Here is a 13290-nt window from a genome sequence, read left to right as displayed (position 1 = left end):
TCCATGAATTAGATGAACATGTCAGACATCTTCACTTTTCATTAACCACCTATATAGGATAATTGAGTGAAATTATTCAATCTGAATTCATAGTGTCTCTATTATGTCATACCTTCAATATCTTCAATTAAAATATGGGCAATTAAACATGTAAATATACATATGCCTGTATTTAAGTCTCTGAATAAATTTACCTTTCGGATAAACATCTTTTAATATGATTCTGTTTTGTCTGCCATTGGTTATTTAATTATTCAATTAAACTGTCAAACACAATTTTAAATAGAATAGTTAATTTAGTATTTTATAAAAATGATAAAATATTCATTAAAAATTATATCAAAAGTAATTTATACAGTATGTAAAAATTAACCCGAGGGGGCTTTTTGCCCCAGTTATGGGGGCCACCTTATAGTGAATAAATAGCATTTCCCTTAATAACACATTGGCTGATGCATCATCATACATACAATGCTTTAAAAAAAATCAGTGCATTCCAAACTTATGTCAATATGTTACAATTTAAACAATTTATGTTAATGTGTTACAATTCTAAATATGTTACAATTTAAAAGTAAATGCACATTGTTCTTAAGGGAGGAGCATCTTCACCTATTTTACCCTATACCTTTCACATGGCTATTATCACCATGCTGTCCCATGGAGCATGCAGTCAATTTTACCACTCACAGTTTTGCATTTGCAATGCATCGTTAGATGCACCCTGACTGTTTACATGACACTCCACACTAAAACATCTGCAATATGCAGCTCATATTGCAGCTGTTTTAGTGTGGAGTGTCATGTAAATAGTGGTCATTAGATTGGGATCATACAGCTTGTTCCTGCTGGTGTGATTTATGATGGCCTTATTGCTGTTTGTGTCATTTTATTTGCCTACATGATGGAGCTGTCAGACCCAGGCATGATGAAGAGCATGCAGTAGGTTGGACATATCTGCTGGGATTTTCCACTGTCATGTTCAAAGAGCTTGTCTCTCTCAGAAACTGCTCACTGGTTTATTGCCTGCCTGTGAGATTAAATCTAGGGCAAAGACACACTCTTTCTGAACATTAGGCCGACAGGAGTTTCCAAACACTGACACAGGCCCTGTTTGAGCTGCCAAAAACTTGCTAAAAACAGTGGTTCTTCGGTATGTCGTCTGAAAAATAAATAAATCATAAATATTTACATATAGATAAGAATAATTAACTAAAAAATTTAACCATCAATGCCAATAAAGAACCTTTATTTTTAATAGTATAAGAAAAAAATACAACACACAAAACAATCAGTTTAGCACACAAACATTGTAATATAATTACAGTAGGCTAATATTAATACTAAAGTTATCTGAGGTAGTCTAAACTAAAATCGATAACAGCTAGATGGCACCAGATGTTTTGAAACAAGAGAAAGTGCGCAGTGATACAAGAGACAGTCTCAGGCTGTCTCTAAAATTCCCCCATACCCACTATTTTAAGGGGACAGCCATTTGTAGCGGCGTCCACAGCCATAGTCGACATTACTGAGCATTACAATCCCATAATGCACCTCAATATCGAATGTACAACAGATATACACTTAATGGCTAGCCACTAGAGAATAGAGTGCTGCAGGCATGACGATTTTTGTAGGTCAAACACCAGAAAGCAGTCAGCATTTTAGCACTTCCAGTTCCATGGGTCTTCCAGGTCTATGGGTTTTTGGTTTATAAGTGCATGAAATAAGGTCTGTTTAACACTAACTATATTTTCACTTTTTATGCAACATAATATATCGGTAATACCCCTTGTGATTTTTAAAAGCTTTTATTATCTTAAGCCCTATTCGCACAGGATTAGTATTATCTGGGGACCTGTGATTTTGAAATTACCCCCCCCCCATACGATGTCAAGGCTTTGAGAGTCCCGTGGAAGGCAGAGGAAGACAGGTGGAAACAGAGGATTTAAATGCAGGAGTATTTAATAAACAAAACAAATAGAAAACAAGAACCAGGGAACACACAGGGAAGGAACATCAACACTGACAAAGTAACAAAGGAAACACAAGGGTATATATAGACTGGGTTAGCAAGATAACAAGCAACACCTGGGGAGATAATCAAGGGGAACCAATCAACAAAGGAACTACAAAACTAGACACAGGAAACCAGAATTACAACATAAAACTCCAAACACTACAGGGAACATAAGTTATAACAATGGGACTACAGAGATTATTTGGGACATTAGATGTCATTGTGCTGAACATGTAAATCTACTCATTAGCACACTTTTACAGCCTCATTGTGTTTATAATCGCTCTCTTGCAAACTATTCAAACTCAAACTTTCATGGAAATGTTATTTAAATGAAGACTGAAAGAGTTGTCGAACGCTTAGTGATATTGATTTTGAAGTCATGCAGGGAACTAGGGTGATACTAACTTCCAGGCCAGCCTACAACAATACGTCCTCACACAGCGCTTTCAACCCATTTACTGCGGTTCTGTTCCAAATCCTAAAGACGTCCTCGCTTTTGTGTCGTAATGCCGCTTTGACTGTCTAGTGGAAGTCTGCTGCAGAACTCACCTCAGAATGGGCTGGGCAGAAGTGTGGATCGAAGGCATGTAGCGGCCGCAAAGGGGGCGCTCATGAGCACCTTCTAAAAGCTAAAATGATTCTGCCATGTCCCAAATGGAACACTTCATGTGTACTTGCGGGCAGGAAATATCTGTTTTAGGCTTATGATCAGGGTTAGGTGCTTCTACACCCTTGTTAATCAGCTATCATTTCACACTGTTTTTAGGAATAAATTATGGTTAGGGTTAGGTTTAGGGGTAGGGATTGGATTAAGTCTATATTTTTGGACAGTTATGTTGATCCAGGATCAACAAAAGATGTTGATCCAGGAACATGTCTTACTTGGCAAAATCACGGCGACCACCATTTGGGACAGGGCCAATCCCTTGCAGTCTTGTGGACTTAACGTACGCGCACACACACTGGCCATTGTAAGATCGCAAGACCGCAAGTGCACGTGAAGTGTGTTCCGCATCTCTCTAGAACAGGTTCGGTCCTAGAGAGCTGCTGTCCTGCAGAGTTTAGCTCCAACCCTAATCAAACACACCTTAAAAAGCTAATCAATGTCTTCATGAATACCAGGCAGGTGAGGTTTTTTTCAGTGTTGGAGCTAAACTATGCAGGATAGCGGCACTCTAAGGCCCTGTCCCAAATGGCACCCTAAACCCCTGCGGTCTTCCTCTGAGTCCGCACTTTCGTGACGTAATGTCGCTTTGACTGTCGGGTAGAAGTCTGCTGCGGAGCTCGCACCATTGCGGGCTCAGCAGAAGCATGGATCGAGGGGGCATAACGGCCGCAAGCACCGTTCTGAATGCTAAAATGACAAATGGGACCCCCTACGGTCTCGTGGAATTAACGGGCACGCGCACGTGGCGGCCATTGAAGGTCCGTAAGACCGCAAGTGCACATGAAGTGTTCCATTTGGGAAAGGGCCTAGGACTGAACTTGCCTACCCCTGCTCTAGAAGATGACATGCGCAGCATTTCCGGTGAGGGGTGGACGATATACCGGCAGATACGATTAACCGGTAGAGATTTTGGATTATCGTCTTTATCGTTGTTACACGCTCATGTGACGTTGCTGTGCTACGTGGTCATGAAAATGTATTGTTTGTATACGTATTTAAACATTGCAGTTTAAAACCAAATGATTTTAAGCCATTGAAATGCAATCAGCATTGTATGTGCGCGCTGTCGTAGAGAGTATGCACTGTCGCTGTCAGAGAGGCCTTTTTTTAGGCCTTGGACAGATATACACACACCTGTATGTGTCAAAATGCCCGTCTTTGCAAGTATCCTCATAAACACAGTAGGTCTTAAATGAAAGCAAACATGTGTAACAGTATTGGATCTGGGCAGCTCTTAAAGTGACAGGAGTCTAATATTCCTTCTGTCTGTCATTCATGTTAATCAAACAACAAAAGGGAGAAAACATCTCACTGCACTTGACTAAATCACTATTGTAACTTTAATAAGAAATATATATGCAATTTTCTCAGTGAAGAATATGCAGTGTTTTTATGCATTTGAATATTTTATAGTGTATGTAGCATTTCTTATTTATTTCTTCTACTGTAGTTTTTTTGTCCTATTAGTTTCCTATTCTTATTAGACTGTTTACTGTTACTGTCTTCAGTGAGCTTTATTTATTTATTTTTTAATTTAGGCTAGTATTAGTTCTTTTGTGATATTGACACTGGTGACAAGAATTACGAAATTTCTATTGTATCAAAAATTTTGATATCATTAGACCTTATTTAAAGCAAAAAAAAAAATGATTGTGATATATATCATTACCGTAAAATAAAATTACTCATATCGTGATATAAGATTTTGGTCATATCGCCCACCGCTACTTCCGGTGCATTCAGTGTCTGAATTCGCTTTTATTCACTTATTCAGTGGACTATATTAGAGGAATAATGTAGGATTTCAGATACAGACCCATTTCAGACACATTTGTGGACCCATCGATTGTTCACAACACCAATTTACATGAACAATCTCAGAAACAGAGCTGCAATGGACAACGGCGACTATTAGAAAGTATATCACCACTGAATAGAACTATTGACCAGACTGAATCTAGTATTCCAGAGAGCCGAGTAATAAAAGACTATCAACAACATCAAATTTAAGTTGATCTCAAGTTGAAAAAAGAGAGAGAATTACATTTCATGTAACAGAAATAAGGACTCCGTTAAATCTCTTTAGCTATGTAGGAGCAACCACTGAGCAATAACATTGTCCTCTGGGTGCTTCCCCCAATGTGTTTTTAAAATGTTCTTCTCTCCTAAATCATGTTAATTATACCTACAAAGCCTTCAGCTCTCCAAATACCTGTCGGCATGATGAAACAGCTTAGCAATTCTTACAAAATTTCAAAGCAATTACAGACTCACACTCCTTTAAACCAAGAAGTGCAGCTTCACAGAAAGTGTTAAAGGAGTGTTCCTTTACAAACACAAACATGGACTCATTTAAGCCAGCAGTCTCTCCTCTCCTCATTAAGTGTTGCACTCGATTAAGCCTATAGGTGGGTGAAGGCAAAATTGCAGCAACAAAATCTAACCTACTCTCATCTGTCCAGACTGAAAGTGAAACATGTGGAAGCAGATCATTTAATGTATTGCGAAGGCTACTACATCTCTATTTAATGGCACTGCTGTGCAGCATCATGTGGCTCTCATACACACATTTTACTGTCATTCGAGCTCCCCCTGCTGATCAGGAGTCTAACTGCAGCTAGCAGATCAACCATCAACATGCATCTATCTTTGTACCACATCCAGCTTGATTTTCTCCGCTCTATAACTCACAACCATGTGCTCCTGCTGTTTTAATGCAGTCCATCTTTGCTATTTAGACAATGCTTTATTTTATTAATGCCGGCCCCATGTTTTATGTTTGAAAGCACTGAATCATTTAACATAAGCTTGGAACTTTGCCATCCATTGGAAAGGAAAATCTGACCATCTAAACTGTGACAGGCACTGGGAAATAAAAAAAGCAGCTGTAAAAAAGATTATTACTTTATTATTAGAATGACCTCAATATTGACAAGATTTAACATAAAAACCTATTATTTGTTTCAGGCTTAAAGTCGCATTCGGTCATAAAGAAAAATTGCTGTGACTTTTCAGGACACATCTCTGGGTAAGTGAATATAAAATGCATCACAGCAGATGCAAAGTGCAAAGGCTACGTTCAAAAATTTTTTAATTAGCAATGCTTGTCCTCGGAGAAGAACATGCAGTGAATCTCAGGTTAACATCTGCAATGGAGATAACAGTGACTAAACGATGCGTATAATTAAATTCCACCCATTAAATGAGATTTTTACTGTGAAGGAACACAGTGTCATTGTCAGTCCAATTCAGTGCTGAAGTCTAAAGAGTTTATATTATTTTTTATTAATATCTTTTTTCGTGTTTGCGGATTCTATTTTTATAGAATGTATTTTTAATCTGCACTTTTATGAGTCTTCCTTTGCATTGAGTGTAAGCAAAGGAAGATAAAAGGTAAGCAAATGTGCAATGAACTCGTCAGTTTGTAGACACTAGAGCTTTACTGCCTGATTCAAATGATTTCCACTTTCATCCGTGATCCACATCCAGTTTTCTGAAAATAAAAATGTGCAGCAAGGAGTTCTAGTAAGGTATCACAGCAAAGAAATGATTTATTTTCCAATATTTCAAAGATTTGGTAAGCAGAAAAGAATATTACGTGAATCTATTTTATTTATTTTTGTGCATCAGACTAAAACTGACAGGGGGAAAAAAATAAATTGAGAGCACATTCTCTGTACCAGCAATTTTATTAATGATGCTAACATGATTACAAGAAGCTGTGTTGAATTTATGCTGGAAGTAGGTGTGAAAATATATGGCTCCTTAGATGCTGGTCAGTTATGAGACAATTTGTCAAATTAATGTATGTCTTCAATCTCAAGACGAATCGAGCTGACGTTCAAGAAACTGGCAATTGTCCAAGTACACAGTTAATGTGCATCTTAAAGCCATCTAATAGATCAGCATGCTCGTGTTAAAATTCAGGCCTCATGCTCTCTCTCGGTCGTGTCTCGATTTATAATGCTTTAGGACTCAATTAAAAGGCTAATGGCTATTACGATTGCTCACTTTGCATTTAAATTTTCTTCTCAAGTCATTCTTTCTCTCACCTTCAACCTGTCATCACTATCCATTATGAAGGAGCCCACAGTAAAATACATCAGTCCCAAGTAGAATGTTACTATTCATTTATCAAATATGGTATAGTCAGTGTTTACAAGTTTACTAGTCAGTGTGTAAAAAAGGAAACAAAACAAAAAGCTCTGCAGATGATTGTTGTTGTTGTTGTTGTTGTTGTTGTTGTTGAAAACATCACTTATTTTGATTCAAAAACTGCTGAAATTTACATAAGTTACATAACATTATTAAATAATATCAAATAGAATATTAGTATCAGGTTTTAAAGGGGTCATATGATGCGATTAAAATTTTTCCTTTCTCTTTGGAGTGTTACAAGCTCTTGGTGCATAAAGAAGATCTGTAAAGTTGCAAAGACTCAGACTGTGCTTGTCAAAGGAGGGGGCTTTGTTGAAAACAACGCGTTTGAGAGAGGCGGGGCATAGAGGACCTACAATAATGTACAGTATTTGAAAAATAATGTGTTTTTTGAACATTAAAGCATGTCAACATATTCTGTTACACTAAATACACAAAATAATGATCTTTAAAATAGCATCATATGACCCCTTTAAGTGAATGTAAATGATAAGCTAAAGTTCAGATAAATGTTTTATTGTCCCCTTTATATAGATAGATAGATAGATAGATAGATAGATGGGCTAATAAGTAATCATTATTATTTTAATGATGTAAGCATCTTTTGTATTGCTCTATTGTATATTAATACAGTAATATAGAACTAAATACACGTTATAAAATGCAACGCTCAAATTCCTTCTCTGTCCTTCTATCTACCAAGGGGTCCTCGTCCTGCAAAGGCTGAAAACCCCTTGTTTGGCAACACAAAATAAAAGTAAAATTTTAAAACTGTTTTTCTAAACTATACATTTTGAAAGGATGAAACATAAGATGTAATTATATCAAAACAAAAAGGAAATAATACATTGTTTTAAAATCATACTTTTAAAAGGAAGGACCAGTGCTGCTGAGGGTGCTTCTTTTACAACAAACAAGACCACTGGACCTTGAATAAATGTTTCTCTCCTAAGCTAAGCTAGTGTGCAGAACATCTCCATTAACTGAAGTCCTAAGCACAGCATTTTCGTTTAATATAAAAGCAACTGTCTTTGCAGTGTGCTTCAACTTCCTCTAATGACCTAATTATCCAGTAATGACTTCATTGACCATTTAAATCCACTGTTTCTTCATCCTTTCCCGCTGGGTTTTTAACTAGCTGATTGATCAAAATATTTTCTGCTCTCTCTCTCTCTCTCTCTCTGTCTCTCTCTCTGATTAGTCTTATGCAAAGCTTTTATCTTGAATACCATCCCATCAGCTGTAATGATGTTGCAAAGTTAGGCAGTCAATTAGCCTCTGCCAGGATGCAATTAGACTGATGGGATGCCTGTTTACTGAAATGTATGCTAAGATGATGAAGTGGGCCACTGGTGTCTGCATCTATTGACACAGCCTGATTGGTGATATGTTTAGTGATGGATCGGCATGCACATTACAATTCTGAAAATGCCAATTAGACACGAGACCAAAGTAAATATGAATTAAAGAAATTTTTCATCCCAATAAGTCAGCGACAATTATTTTGTTTTTCTTTAACAAGTATGTTCATATGCATTAATGCATATGGGGGGCTGGAGAGATAAATAATAATAACAAAAATTCATGTCAAGTAAGTTCACTACCAGTCAAAAGTTTTTGGACAGTAAGTTTGTAATGTTTTTAAAGAAGTCTCTTCTGCTCACCAAGCCTGCAGTTATTTGATCCAAAATACAGCAAAAGCAGTAATATTGTGAAATATATTTACTATTTAAAATAACTGCTTTCTATTTGAATATATTTTAAAATGAAATGTATTAATGTGTTCAAAGCTAAATTTTCAGCATCATTACTCCAATTCTCAGTGTCACATGATCCTTTAGAAATCATTCTAATATGCTGATTTGCAGTTCAAGAAACATTTTTATTATTGTTATCATCAGTATTTAAAACAGTTGAGTAAATTCTTTTTCAGGATCCAAAGATGAGCATTTATCTGAAATAAAAAGCTTTTGTAACATTATACACTATACTGCTTGGAGTCAGTATAATATATATAATTTTTTTTTTAATATATATATATAGATTTCTGAAGGATCATGTGACTGGAGTTATGATGCCAAAAACTCAGCTTTGAAATCACAGGAATAAATTACATTTTAAAATATATTCAAATAGAAAAGTTATTTTAAATAGTAAAAATATATTTAAAAAATACTGTTTTTGCAGTTCTTTGGATCAAATAAATGCAGGCTTGGTGAGCAGAAGAGACTTCTTTTAAAGAACATTACAAATCTTGCTGCCCAAAAACTTTTGACTGGTAGTGTAAGTATATAAAGGGGACAGTTGGGCAAATTTGGATGTGCAAGTCTGTAACAATATTGGATACACTCTCTGAAAGTACAAGATGTCACTGCGGGCGCTACATCCTAAGATACAAAAGCTTAAAGGTAGCTACATCTTTGTATTATTTTTATATTAGTACCTTTTGAAAGGATACTACTGCGTGGTATGACTCATAGATATATATACATATCTATGGTACGACTCGGCTCGGCACGGCTCGGTTTGCGTTTCCACTGCAGTTTGTGAACTGGGAGTTTTCTGAGAGCTACGAATTGTACCACATGACCGCTGTACCACCTGACCACCGCAGGCTCTGTTTAGGCATTGATAATAGTGTTGCCAGCCCTATTCTATGGGATGATATTAGACTCAAAATGATGAATAGATGCACGCACAATTATCCATGTACTGCATAAATTGTATACATGTATCTTACTAACCACAAACAAATGCCTTTCAATTTGAGTCTGTGGGATTTCTGGATATTTAATGAGTTTAATCTCGCATTATAGGCATGAACGACTTTATTCTCGAATTTTTTTTTTTTTTTTATTGTTTGGCCCTATAATCCTCTTTCTTACTCTCTCATTTGGCACGAATCCAAATGTTTCCATATTCACAATGTTGGCTATTTGAATTTGAATGCAACAGCCAATTATTTATTAGGCCTATGTAAACCAGGCTTTGTACTTAACCTGCTTTCCAAAAAAAATAAAAATAAAATAAAAAACATGGTCTTCTTCACATGAAAAATTATCCTCTTCACATTAGCAAATATGTGCTTGGCCCGAGCTCAGGCTGAACGGCACAAATTGTACTATGGGCTGTTTTAATTAGACAGTGTATCTAGATTCTATAGTGTATCTATATGTTTGGTTGACTGTATTTTATTCTGATAATGAACATGCTGCAGCATTTGCAATGCTGTAGGTAGGCCTGTATGAAAGGTGCATTTCTCTCGTACTACAGAGATGGCTAATCAGCGTCGTCAACTTCATCTTTGCATAATAATAATAACAATAATAACAATAAACAAACTATAACATTTGTATTCACAAATATGTCTCTATTTGAACAAAATGCTGCACATTAATGTAATTCTTAACTCTGCAGACACCGGTTGAAAAGCATTTGTTTCAGTGTAGTGACGCACATTTGCGAATTTTTCAAATCGTGTAAACGTTAATGAATTGCACTGGGCCTTGTTTGTTGGTAGTTGTGTGTGGGGGGGACGTGAAATGCTGTAAACTGCGAAAATGAATTCTCAAAATCCAAATGAACCGAACAAGATCGACTCGAACTAGACGTCAATTAATGCACGCATGTCTACTACTACTATCCATCTAGAGAGTCTTTGCTTCGTGACCTGGAAGCCCTTTGTTGCGGTTACCAAAGCTGACAAAGAGCACCACAAGCTGCTCGAGCACTACAAGGCTGGCCATCGATCTCCCGATCACCTGAGCGGTGGTCTTGGTGACGCACAGAGCCAGGTCGGTTGCGCTCCTCAGCTCCCTGAGGGTCGCGGGGTCCAGGCCAGACTCATCGGAGGATGCGAGGATCTTGGCCTGAAAGACCTGGAGGACCGCCACTGAATGAAGCGCCGAAGCCGCCTGTCCAACTGAAGTGTAGGCGCGTCCAGCGAGAGCTGAAGTTGCTTGGACGGGTGAGCGGCCTTTGCTCTCCAGCCGATGGCTGTGGGCGGGCAGAGGTGCGCAGCCACTGACTCATCTAGGGGAGGTGGCTTATTGTACCCTTTTTCTTCAGCACCGTCGATGGAAGTGAGGGCGGATGAAGAAGCAGTACGGAGGCGGGCATAGTAGGGAGCGCGCCATGATCTGGTGAGCTCGTCATGGACCTCCGGGAAAAACGGAGAGGAACGCTGACGAGGGGCCTGGCGGTGCCCCAGCAGGAACCACTCATCCAGATGGCTGCGGGAGGGCTCCTCTGGCGGAGACCACTCTAAACCCAACTCTTCAACTGCTTTGGAGAGGATACAGAGAAGCTCGGCATCCATCCCGTCTTTGGTGGCGCTGGGTGCGGACGATGGCGAGGGGGTGGGGTCAGTCACCGAGCCCAACAGCTCCTCTGCATCCAATGCTGCCAATGACATGCTGTCATCAAGCAGCTCGTCCTCACTTCCCCCAAATGAGTTCAGGTCGCTCGCACCAGCAGAGGGACGCTGATCAGACTGGGAGAAAAGGATGGTAGAATACTCTCTCTGGGGCGAGAGCGAGGCACGCGGGATCTGGGCCAATGTGGGCTCGCTCGCAGCTGGTCGCTCGAGCCCTCTGCCCCGCTGTTTTTTCCCCACAGGTCCCCGGATCAGCGTAGAGATGTAGAGTCGTCGCTGAAGGAGAATAAATCTGAGAATCCTGTGGCGAACGCCCACTTATATAGCCAGATGCCCCGCCCATTCTGGCGGGCTTTGGCAGGCTTGGCAGGCTTCGTTGCCATAGGCTGATGCAGCTCTGCTGCCTAGCCATTGGTTCGTTTTTAATACACTGCTCGAACCAATGGCCGTGCAGTTTCACTGCGTGAATGAAAATAGGCTTCAGTTCAGGAGAAAAAAGGCTTTTTCGCATATGCGTCTAGCAAGACGCAGTACGAGTGTAGTATCGAAAGGGAACATCTGTACTTCCTCAACAGACAAAGAAACAGCCATTTTTTGGTTGTTAAAAAAAAGGTGCGGTCGTTCAAAACAGTTGCGTTCGATCCTCCGCTGGCTGTGCTGCTGATTTAAATCTAGCAGTTCTGTTTTTTGTTTTTTTATGAAAAAATTATACAAAGATTTGTACAAGCATATACAACTCGCAACAAGTACAAAAACAAATAAACATAAGAATATGTACAGTGAAACGATTCATGCCAGGGGTAAAATTACAACAATTTAAAGCAACAAAAAGCTTCATAGGTCTTTCTTGCTTTTTTGTTCTTAATTTTGTCTAATGTAGTACCATATTGTTTAATCTCTTTTATAAAATGTTCAAAGTTTGGCTTAGCTTTAGTCCATTTTTTCACATGAATGTGATATTTTCCAAATAAAATAAAAAGTTGTGTAAGAAAGCATATCGTACTTTTGGAATCAACATTGTCCTGTACAAAAAATAAAACGACATCATACAGATTAATTTGTATATATGTTCCAAACAACCTAGAAATGAAATTAGAAACATCCAACCAAAACATTTTTGAATATATACAATCAAAAAAAAGATGAGTCACAGATTCTTTGGCATTGCTACAAAATTCACATAAGTTTTCAATATTCAAATTGAAACGTTCAAGCAACTCCTTGACAGGGTAAATTTTGTGTAACATTTTATAGGTGTCAGACTTTTGGACCTTTTTTGCCCCCGTAGTCCTTCCTGTGTTTCCTTATTTGGTCATGTTCCTGTCCTCGTTTAGTTTGATTATGTTCCATTGATATCACCTGTGTTCCCCTGATTGCCCTGTGTTTAAAAGTTCTAGTCTGTTCAGTTTGTGTTTGTCAGGGGTATATTCCAGAAAGCATGGTTAACTTACCGTTAGCTAAACCCTGAAATTTCGGTTGATTAACCCCAAACCTTGCTTACTCGAAGGTATGTGGTTCCAAAAACGCGTCCGGGAGTAAGTTCATTCAACTCAGAGTATGTCCTGGAGTCAGTTGTTACAGTTGCTGTATAAGATTTATTAATTTATTAAAGTGTTCTGAATACTTTGGGAATAAAATGTCCATGAAATGACCTGACCATGTTTAATTGCAAATGTGCCTGTTACATGAAATGTGAATTGACAATTATGGAGTACAACGCAGAAAGCATGAGATAAAGTGATAAAATAACTGAATAAAGATTACCGAATAATCTTTGTTGCATTCTCCTTTATGATCAGTCTTTGTCTGACCAGCATGCATTCCACGACTGTTACCAAGCAAATACAACTGCTGCTTACCAAAATCGTCTTGTGATGTAAAAAATCTTTGAGATTACAATACACAACATAAGAATAACATTAACAATGGTTAATCACAGTAATATAATATGAAAAGTAAATGAATGTTGATTACATTAAGAAATGAATACATAAAGTTGATGTACATGAAAGAGATAAAGATTACTGTGAATGAAGACGTCTGTAACTGTCATCCAGATGTTGTGCC

This window comes from Sinocyclocheilus rhinocerous, unplaced genomic scaffold (genome assembly GCF_001515625.1).
Source record: "Sinocyclocheilus rhinocerous isolate Xijiao unplaced genomic scaffold, SAMN03320098_v1.1 scaffold130, whole genome shotgun sequence".
NCBI classification, from domain to species: Eukaryota; Metazoa; Chordata; class Actinopteri; order Cypriniformes; family Cyprinidae; genus Sinocyclocheilus; species Sinocyclocheilus rhinocerous.
Note: the sequence above shows the minus strand (reverse complement) of the source record.